A 10033-nucleotide genomic window follows, 5' to 3' on the forward strand; every position below is an offset into this window, starting at 1 on the left:
TAGGAGCAAGGCCAAGTCCCTCCTCTCTCAAGATGAAAAATCAAATTCATGGCAAAGTCTGTTTCCAAAGGAGGGGGTTGCGGGGAGGAGAGAAGCAAGCTAAGAGTGACTAGCAATTCACACACTGTAAAAGAACACTGTGATGTTTCTCTGCCTGACTACACAAAGATACCATGACATGGGCAAAGGATGTTCAAACACCTGTGCAAAACCCTTCAAGCAAGCCCTTGCCGCAGAGTGGGCAGGGGAAAGATGGTGCAGTGGAGAAGGTAGGGAAGGAACAGGTAAGAGCCAAGATTTTGGCTCATACCTTTGGCTGTGTGCGCATGAAGTTTACCCATTATGGAGTTACAATTCCTAGTTCCCTTAGCAAACTACAGCTGTGATGATTCTTTGTGAGAAGTCATGTGCTTTAACTGTATGGTATATACACAGCATTTGTTGGCCTTTTCACTAGTCCAGTTCTGTGTTTTCAGCAGCAACCTGACACAGGTAAACTGAATACGGGTGTGCAGAAGAAGGGGTTTTGCTGTTTAATTTATGACCCTGCCTTTGAAAATATTATACCTGGCATATCTAAGTACAAAATGTGGTGCTAGGAGAGGTGTTTGTGTGGTTCTGGGATTGATTTCTCCCCACCTTTTGATACACTAGCCCCCACCTCCACCCCACAAGGCAGCTTACTAACATACAATGACATGGGGGCTGCTTCTATCCCCTCTGGCACATGGCATTGTTTCGGGAAGCTTCCCTTCCAGTGTTAAGGGATGCTTATCTGCTTTCATCTCCTATCTGCTCAGGACTCAGGAGTTCAAGTTTCTTCCTTTATCAATGATCCAACAGCCTTCCCAGTAGTGATGTATAGAAGTGAGAGCTGGACCATAAAGAAGGCTGATCGCCGAAGAATTGATGCTTTTGAATTATGGTGTTGGAGGAGACACTTGAGAGTCTCATGGACTGCAAGAAGATCAAACCTTTCCATTCTTAAGGAAATCAGCCCTGAGCGCTCACTGGAAGGACAGATCCTGAAGCTGAGACTCCAATACTTTGGCCACCTCATGAGAAGAGAAGACTTCCTGGAAAAGACCCTGATGTTGGGAAAGATGGAGGGCACAAGGAGAAGGGGACAACAGAGGATGAGATGGTTGGACAGTGTTCTCAAAGCTACCAGCATGAGTTTGACCAAACTGCAGGAGGCAGTGGAAGACAGGAGTGCCTGGCGTGCTCTGGTCCATGGGGTCACGAAGAGTCGGACACGACTAAACGACTAAACAACAACAACAGCCTTCTGAGATGAGAAATGGCCCCAATTGTGGTTTGTAAATTGTCTTCGAATTCAGACAAAAGAGCAAACCACAAATTGTAGCTTCAGATCCTGGTTTGTCAGACCCTTAAATACCACAGGTTGTACACAGTCCAGATGCTAAAACAAACCATGGTTTTATGGTTTGAGTTGACAATAACAGAAGGGAAAACTCCCAAGGGGAAATTGGGTGGTAGGTTGAGGGATTATTTTGCTGAGAACCAGTGGTGTGCTTAAATAGTTCTGTTCCCACCAATCTCTCTTCCCCACACACACCCTGAGCCCTTCCCAAATCTGCTCCAGAGGGTTGTGGGGGGGGCCCAGAATAGATTGGGAGTCTGGGGGATACTAGAGAGGCAGGGGAAGTTCCATTGCTCAGCCAGGAGACCTTGCACTTACAGAACTGCTTCATTGGAGACCGCCCAAATTTTTTGGCTCTATTTACTAAACACAAGTAAAGTAAGCATGATAAATTTGACCACTCTTTTTGGGCATCAGAAAACTTTCCGATCTAAACTACCTGACACAAATTGTTCAAAATTTCCAGAAAACCCACATTACTGGAGAGAAAGGGAATGATTAAATAGCGGAGAAGAGATATATTCGCAGGAGGAGAGGTGGCATCCAGAATCTGGAAGGTACAGGATCAAGGGAAAATATTTAGACAAGGATAACAGAGCAGTCAACTCATCAAGTTATAGCTGAAATGTGGAAAGGGAGAATTTAGGCAAGGGGAGAGACTGGAAAGCATGTGTGAAGTGAGACATTATGGGTGGGTTTGTATTCCATACTGTTGTAGTATATAAACATTTAGGTCCAAGGCCAATTGAACACCACAATGGGTGTAAACTGACTCATAAAACAGGTCAATATACTAGCATAAAACAATAACTTAAAATGTGTTATAAAAGACTGTAAAGTGTCTCTCTCAGCCGCAAGAGTATATTTATATATGCTTTCTAACACCTAGGAATGCACTATTTACATGAACTTTGGCTTGCTAAGATTAAATCTTTGACGTTGGTAATCAAGAGTTTGCAAAGGAGAATAGTGGAGTAAAGGAGCTCACATAGCAATTCCTTGTATAGCAATCCTTACTTCATTCATCCGCCGCTCATGTGCTGGAAAAGCACCAACTACGTTACTCTCAGGAATGAAAGTGAACAGGAATAGTGTGAATCGTTGTTCTTGCATAAAATGGGTTTTAGATCACAGGTCTACTAAAACAAAATTTGTGAAAAGCTGGCTATCCAATAATTCACCACGCCACCTGTCTGTAGCAAAGGAAGAAATAAAAAGAGAGGCCTACTACATGGGCTCTCCTGACATAACCACTCCATTTGGCTCCTCCTTTCCTTGAATTGTTTCCATGCAACAACCTTCCTCTTGGTTCATGTGGGAACCAATGACACTACAAGCAATAGCCTCCAGAAGATCAAAAGAGACTACGAGGCTCTGGGCAGGAAATTGAAGCAATTAAATGCACAAATTGTCATCTCATCTGTCCTCCCAGTTGAACGACGTGGCCCAGGAAGAGAGGGAAAAATAGTGGAAGTGAACAGCTGGATTCGCAAATGGTGTAAACAGGAACGGTTTGGATTCTTAGATCACGGACTGCAGTTTCTTGAAGATGGACTTCTGGCAAGTGATGGGCTGCACCTCAAAACGGTTGGGAGGAATGTTTTTGCCAAAAATCTCAGAAACCTCATCAGGAGGGCTTTAAACTGACTAATGTGGGGGAGGGAGATAGTGCTCCTGAAGGTAGGAGTCTATCAATTGATGAAGATGATCATCCAAATGTCATAGACCAAATGGAGCAAACAGCACGCAGACCTAGTGCTGGGAGGAAAAAATCCTTAAATAAGAGTCACGGGGGAATGATTAATGGACTTCAATGTCTGTACACTAATGCGCAAAGCATGGGAAATAAACAAGATGAGCTTCAGCTCTTGGTATAGCAAACTAAATATGACATAATAGGCATCACTGAAACCTGGTGGGATAAGTCCCACGATTGGAATGTAATAATGGAGGGAAACAATCTATTTCAGAGAAACAGACCAGACAAGAAAGGAGGAGGAGTGGCGTTATATGTCAGGGATGTGTATACCTGTGAAGAGATCCAAGATTTAGAACCTCAAAGCCAAAGTGAGAGCATTTGGGTCAAAATTAAGGGAGAGAAGAATAACAGTGACCTCATTGTGGGAGTTTACTATAGTTCCCCAAGCCAAACAGAGGACATAGATGATGCCTTCCTGGAACAGATGGCCAAGCATGCAAAAGGAAGGGAGATAGTAGTAATGGGGGACTTCAATTACCCGGATATTTGTTGGATGTCAGACTCAGCCAAGAGCATAAGGTCAAACAGGTTCCTCACTGGCCTTGCAGACAACTTCATTGTCCAGAAAGTGGGAGAAGCAACAAGAGGAACAGCCATTTTAGATCTGGTCCTAACCAATGTTGATGACCTGGTTAGTGGGGTAGAAGTGGAAGGATCATTAGGCGCGAGTGATCATGCTCTTCTGAAGTTTACTATACAGCAGAAAGGAGCAGCCAAGCATACGAGGACTCAATTTCTTGACTTTAAGAAAGCCGACTTCATAAAACTTAGGGAAGTGCTGGGTGAGATCCCATGGACAGTAATACTAAAAGGAAAGGGAGTTCATGATGGCTGGGAGTTTGTTAAGAGGGAGATAGTAAAAGCACAACTTCAGGCAATACCAATGAGATGGAAACATGGAAGGTGCCTAAAGAAGCCAAGGTGGCTATCTAAAGAACTTTTAACTGAGTTAAGATTAAAAAAGGATGTGTACAAAAAATGGAAAAGGGGGGAAACCACCAAAGAGGAATTCAAACAAATAGCCAGCACGTGTAGACACAAAGTCAGAAAAGCTAAAGCACAGAATGAACTCAGGCTTGCTAGAGAGGTTAAAAGCAACAAAAAAGGCTTTTATGGGTATGTTCGTAGCAAAAGGAAGAACAAAGAAACAGTGGGGTCACTCAGAGGAGAAGATGGTGAAATGCAAACAGGGGACACAGAAAGGGCTGAACTCCTCAATGCCTTCTTTGCCTCAGTCTTCTCCGATAAAGAAAACAATGCCCGACCTGAAGAATTTGGAGCAAATGATTCAGCAGAGGAAACACAGCCCAGAATAACTAAGGAGTTAGTACAAGAATACTTGGCTAGTTTAGATGTATTCAAGCCTCCAGGGCCAGATGAACTGCATCCAAGAGTATTAAAAGAACTGGCAGATGTGATCTCAGAACCACTGGCAGTCATCTTTGAGAATTCCTGGAGAACAGGCGAAGTCCCGGCAGACTGGAGGAGGGCAAATGTTGTCCCTATTTTCAAAAAGGGGAAAAGAGAGGACCCAAATAATTACCGCCCAGTCAGTCTGACATCAATACCAGGGAAGATTCTGGAGCAGATCATTAAGCAAACAGTCTGTGAGCACCTAGAAAGGAATGCTGTGATCACCAATAGTCAGCATGGATTTCTGAAAAATAAGTCATGTCAGACTAACCTGATCTCGTTTTTTGACAGAATTACAAGCCTGGTAGATGAAGGGAATGCAGTGGATGTAGCCTACCTTGATTTCAGCAAGGCATTTGACAAGGTGCCCCATGATATTCCTGTAAAGAAGCTGGTAAAATGCGGTCTTGACTATGCTATCACTCAGTGGATTTGTAACTGGCTGACTGACCGAACCCAAAGGGTGCTCATCAATGGTTCCTCTTCATCCTGGAGAAGAGTGACTAGTGGGGTGCCACAGGGTTCTGTCTTGGGCCCGGTCTTATTCAACATCTTTATCAACGACTTGGATAATGGACTCAAGGGCATCCTGATTAAATTTGCAGATGACACCAAACTGGGAGGGGTGGCTAACACCCCAGAGGACAGGATCATACTTCAAAACGACCTTGACAGATTAGAGAACTGGGCCAAAACAAACAAGATGAATTTTAACAGGGAGAAATGTAAAGTATTGCACTTGGGCAAAAAAAATGAGAGGCACAAATACAAGATGGGGGACACCTGGCTTGAGAGCAGTACATGTGAAAAGGATCTAGGAGTCTTGGTTGACCACAAACTTGACATGAGCCAACAGTGTGACGTGGCAGCTAAAAAAGCCAATGCAATTCTGGGCTGCATCAATAGGAGTATAGCATCTAGATCAAGGGAATAGTGCCACTGTATTCTGCTCTGGTCAGACCTCACCTGGAGTACTGTGTCCAGTTCTGGGCACCACAGTTCAAGAAGGACACTGACAAACTGGAACGTGTCCAGAGGAGGGCAACCAAAATGGTCAAAGGCCTGGAAACGATGCCTTATGAGGAACGGCTAAGGGAGCTGGGCATGTTTAGCCTGGAGAAGAGGAGGTTAAGGGGTGATATGATAGCCATGTTCAAATATATAAAAGGATGTCCCATAGAGGAGGCAGAAAGGTTGTTTTCTGCTGCTCCAGAGAAGCGGACACGGAGCAATGGATCCAAACTACAAGAAAGAAGATCCACCTAAACATTAGGAAGAACTTCATGACAGTAAGAGCTGTTTGACAGTGGAATTTGCTGCCAAGGAGTGTGGTGGAGTCTCCTTCTTTGGAGGTCTTTAAGCAGAGGCTTGACAACCATATGTCAGGAGTGCTCTGATGGTGTTTCCTGCTTGGCAGGGGGTTGGACTCGATGGCCCTTGTGGTCTCTTCCAACTCTATGATTCTATGATTCTATAAGTCCACATCTAGCGTACAGTGGTACCTCAGGTTACATACGCTTCAGGTTACATATGCTTCAGGTTACAGACCCCGCTAACCCAGAAATAGTACCTTGGGTTAAGAACTTTACCTCAGGATGAGAACAGAAATTGCACAGTGGCAGTGTGGCGGCAGCGGAAGGCCCCATTAGCTAAAGTGGTGCTTCAGGTTAAGAACAGTTTCAGGTTAAGTACAGACCTCCGGAACGAATTAAGTACTTAACGTGAGGTACCACTGTACTGGGTCCAGTTTTGGATGCTGCCTTTTAAGAATGGCATTGGCAAATTCACTGGAATGTGTCCGGAGGAGCACATACAAGATGATGAGGGTTCTGGAAGCCAAAGTTCTAGGATAAACAATTGCAAATCACACAGATAATTTTAGTTACTGGGCAGTCAAGAAATGAAGCAATAAATAAATAACCCCTAGAGAACTCTACTGCAGATCAATACTGAGCTAGATGGGCCTAGGGCCCGACTCAGTACAGTGGTACCTCAGGTTAAGTACTTAATTCGTTCAGGAGGTCCGTACTTAACCTGAAACTGTTCTTAACCTGAAGCACCACTTTAGCTAATGGGGCCTCCCACTGCTGCTGCGCCGCTGCCACGCAATTTCTATTCTCATCCAGAATCAAAGTTCTTAATCTGAAGCACTATTTCTGGGTTAGCGGAGTCTGTAACCTGAAGCGTATGTAACCCAAGGTACTACTGTACAAGGCAAGTTCCTATGTTCCTGATTCGTAATCCTAATATGGGACCAGACTTGGCTTAGACCCTGAACCCTAAAAAAAAATCCTATTGGAGAGCCATCGTGGTACACTGGTTAGAGCAGAGCTTTCCAAACTGTGTGTCACAACACGCTAATGTGTTGGCTGCGGTGTGCAGGTGTGTTGCGTGAGAACTCCCAGTGCTCCTTCTGAGGCTGGAAAGGGGTTAGTTTAATCTCTGGTTTGATAGTAAAACTGAATTACTGTGTGACGGAAATGATGCATGTCGAAAAAGTGTGTCACCAACATGAAAAGTTGAGAAAGCTCTGAGTGAGAGTTTCACACTAGGGCTAATGAGACCTTGATTTAAATCTACACTCTGTCACAGCAGCATATATTAAACAGTTACATATATAAGAACAGTTAAAACAATAGCATATATAAAAACATTTCTTTAAAAATAGTATCGGTTTAGAAAAACAGCATAATAGGTAAAATCAAATCCATTGTGTTTGTAGTGCTGCAAAATCTTGGGTTTTGTACTTTTAAGTTACCTTCTATCTTTTTTTTATTAAAAAAGGCAAACAAGTGAATAGGAGTTTTTCCACAGTAATTATATTCACACTCTTTCTGTCTGACCCTCTCATAAAAATGCACAGTTACTTTGGCCCTAACTGCATTGTTAAACCGAAATTAGATTTTACTGCTGCTAGTTCAGTCACCTAGCAGAATTATACAGCTATAAAACATATGCAAGCCTAACAACCATATCATTGTTTCCCAAACATTCAACCCAACTGATGTTGTAATGCTATCAACTCTTAGTGGGAGTAAGCCCCATTAAACTCAGTGGGTTTACTTCTGAGCAGACATAAATAAAAATGTATTTCTGTGTTTGTATGTTGTTTGAAACATAATGCTGCGTTTTATTCGTTGTAACCCGCCCTGGTACCTTGGGAGAGATGAGTGAGTAAATAATAATACAACTAAATATGTTTCCGGGGCCCACTGACAATATGAGATCCACCAAAGGACCATTTTGCTGGAGTCAGAAGAGGCAAATGCATACTGTTTGGCCATGTAAACAGGGGTAGGGAACCTCCAGCCTGGGGCCAAATGCTATCTGGCCCCTGGGACTCTCCATAGGCCACTCCCCCTGGCTGGCCCCACTCTGCAGCTTCTTTGTGTATTTTTGTCCGGCTGGAATGTGTCCTTGGATTCTGATTAAGCTTCTTGCTTGCCTTAATGGAGAATAGACAAGACCGTATGAGGATACGTAGAAAATAGCCTATAGAACAAAGGTAACAACTGCAGTGATTGCTGTGCCCGCTTTTGCCACAGTGACGTTACGGCTCTGAAAAGCTTGCCAAGAAGGGAATGTGGAGGCAAAAGATTCCCCACCCCTGGTATGAACCAAGAAAGCTCAGCTCAAGAGAGGTTTTTTCATGGATTAAATCACAAAACCAAACTTTGACTATTTTGTGAATAATATCGGGTAATGGATCTGTTTATGTTAAATACACCTTCCCCAAAATTTAGCTTAATAGGCCCTTTCCATACGACGCACATTTGGAGTGAAAGCTATCAAGAGGGATTTAAAGCATTTCCCTCCACAGTTTTCAATGCATCCTCTGCAGGGGGTACTTATTGTTCTGGAAACAAGTAGCACAGCTGAGTAAATCTACAGGAGCCTGCTTGTGGAGCCTACAGGAGCCAGTGTGGTGTAGTGGTTAAAAGCGGTAGTCTTGTAATCTGGTGAACTAGGTTCGCGTCCCCGCTCCTCCACATGCAGCTGCTGGGTGACCCTGGGCTAGTCACACTTCTCTGAAGTCTCTCAGCCCCGCTCACCTCACAGAGTGTTTGTTGTGGGTGAGGAAGGGAAAGGAGAATGTTAGCCGCTTTGAGACTCCTTAAGGGGAGTGAAAGGCGGGATATCAAGTCCAAACTCCTCTTCTTTTTCTTCTTATGGTAAGTTGGTATAAGATCAATTGAGGAAAAGCTTGAGCAAGCATCTGAAATGTAAGAAGGGAGGGGGCTTTCTTGTGGATTTTCAAAACTATGGAGTAAAGCACAGGTGTGCACCTCATAAACATGCTGAATACATCATCACTGAGCCTGGTAAATGACAGTCAGCAGATGGACGCCACATCCCTAAACCTGCCCAAGGTGAACGTAAGACCAGCCTGCTGTTATCAATGAAGCCAATCAGAAGCGGCTGGTGGGGCAGCAGAGATGGGACACTGCTGCTCTCCCAGCTTCCATACACAGTTTGTTGCTGGTACTTACTGCAAGGAGGGGGGGCAAGGCATGGAGAACTTGGCACTGTGCACAGAGCCATGCACCCCACAGCTTTCCCCTCTTCCTCCAGTAAGCGCCAATGACACACTGTGTCTGGAAGCATGAGAGCAATGGTGCCCCGCCTCCACCCCCACTCTCACCGGCTGCTACTGAGGCCAATGGCCCGTCTAGTCCAGCATCCTGTTCTCAGTGGCCAGCAGTTTGAAAGCACGTCAAAGTGCAAGTAGATAAATAGGTACCATTCCAGCGGGAAGGTAAACGGTGTTTCTGTGCGCTGCTCTGGCTCGCCAGAAGCGGCTTAGTCATGCTGGCCACGTGAACCAAAAGCTGTCTGCGGACCAATGTCGGCTCCCTCAGCCAGTAAAGCGAGATGAGTGCTGCAACCCCAGAGTCGTCCACAACTGGACTTAACGGTCAGGGGTCCCTTTACCTTTACCCTAGTGTTATCTTTAATACTATTCAGAGGCTGGGACATGCAGAGCTTTTTTCAACAATAACATGCAGATATCAACCCTTATACTTTCTTCTATCAGTCTTAGTGCTAAAAATCTCCCGATGCTGCTTAAGCTATTATTATTATACTTATTAGACCCAGACCTTTCCCAAACCGGGGCTCTGGGCACTAAGGCTTGTAAAGACATATCATGAGTATATAGAACATTGCTGCTTGAGAGTGAGAAGAAAGGATTTGACTTCCTAGAAGCAAAGCAGAATGTTCCTATTTGGGCAAGCATTTAGAATCAAACTGCATATGATCCAAAGTCAGATGGATATGTTATTTTATTTATTTTTAAGAAAGCAGCTATGGGAAGCTGTAACGTGGAGCTCAGGGCTTTTTTTTCAGGGGCAAATTCTGTATGGTAAATTTTACCTATTGAAGCTGGTCTCAGCAGCCTGGAGCAAATACAGCTTTCTGAACTTAGGAGGATGGAGTGGGGTGGGGAAGAATTACAGAAAACCAAGCAGTTTGACCCT

The sequence above is a fragment of the Podarcis pityusensis genome (genome assembly GCF_964106645.2).
Source record: "Podarcis pityusensis genome assembly, chromosome: 2".
In the NCBI taxonomy this organism is placed as follows: Eukaryota; Metazoa; Chordata; class Lepidosauria; order Squamata; family Lacertidae; genus Podarcis; species Podarcis pityusensis.